The sequence below is a fragment of the Chaetura pelagica genome, unplaced genomic scaffold (genome assembly GCF_000747805.2).
Source record: "Chaetura pelagica isolate M959 unplaced genomic scaffold, ChaPel_1.0 scaffold559, whole genome shotgun sequence".
In the NCBI taxonomy this organism is placed as follows: Eukaryota; Metazoa; Chordata; class Aves; order Apodiformes; family Apodidae; genus Chaetura; species Chaetura pelagica.
In genome coordinates this window covers 1,484,714-1,486,017 of record NW_009970722.1, presented here as the reverse complement: position 1 = coordinate 1,486,017, position 1,304 = coordinate 1,484,714, and positions in this window count along the sequence as shown.

The window sequence follows — 1,304 nt, the reverse complement described above, 5'->3', positions numbered from 1 at the left end:
TCCACTCCCCCCCCTCCCCGCTTTTCACTTCTTCTTTCCTTCTTTTTTTCTTTTGCTGGATCTTAAACAGGGGCCAGAAAAAGCAGTGAAGAATGCAGTTAACAATGTATTTTTCAGTGGGTGCAAAAACAAACAAAGGAAACCTTTAAGTAACTATGCAAAATGATCAAACGCATTATATTGACACTCCCTAAGGAATCACTGCAATTCTGTCTGGGACCCTTTCTTAAAATAGGGCTTTTTAATCCCTACATCTCAGAGTGCTTTCTAAAAAGTGAACTTGTTTGGTACACTGAGGAACTTAAATATTTCATCACTTCCCCAGAAAAATTAGAAATAAAACTGGTATTAAAGTCCTTTTACTTTTTTTTTTCTCCTACATTCCGAGGAATTGCTTTTCCATGCTGCTTTCTCCTTCCATTTTTCTTGTATTCCTGAACAGTTTTAGTCTTGAGTTGTTGTCAGAGACACTATGACTAAGAACATGGGTGACCACTGTTTTCTTTTCCTACCTTGATACTTTGTTGTAGAAGCCAGTGTATATAAGACAAAGAATTCCTGTACCAAAAAATAATTACGTTGAGTGTAGATCTTATAATAAAATCACAGCATGGTTTGGTTGGAATGGACCTTAAAGTTATAATCTCGTTCTAATCCCCCTGACATGGGCAGGGACACATTCAACAGAACCAACCTGCTCAAAGCACCATCCAAACTGCCCTTGAACACTTCCAGGGAGTGGGCCTTCAAAGCTGCTTTCTTGTTTTCTTTTTTTCTTTTTCCCTTTGTCTGCCTGCAGTGATCTTCTGGGCAAAGCTCTTGGAAGGCCAAGAATTTCTTCATGGACACCTGGGAGAAGGTCCAGCTCAGGATCTGCCTGTGATTCTTCCAACAAAAGGGGAGAGCTCTTCCTTGGAACAGGAAGGCAAGAGCTGGCAAAAGCGGTGAGAAGCTCAGTCCTTCCCACTAGTGAGGAGAGCAGCGGTGCAGCTCAGGCTGAGCCCAACCCTCCCTCCAGGCCCCAGGGACCTCCCTCGCTGGCCTCCAACAGGCTCCCTGCCTCACAGGGGCACAGCAGCCCGAAGGACACCAGGGCCCTTCCTCCCCTCTTCCTCAGGGCTCCTTGCAGAAGAGGTGGCACCTCCACACTGCAGGGGTAGGGCTGGGGAGTGGGGAAGAAGCGTCCAGGTGACACCCTGCAACGAGCAGCTCTGTCATGGAGCACTGGAAGACCTTGTGCAGCCCGGCTGGGCCTCCCTGCCCTGTCCCAACGGAGGGATGTCGGGATCCTTTGCCCCTCTCAG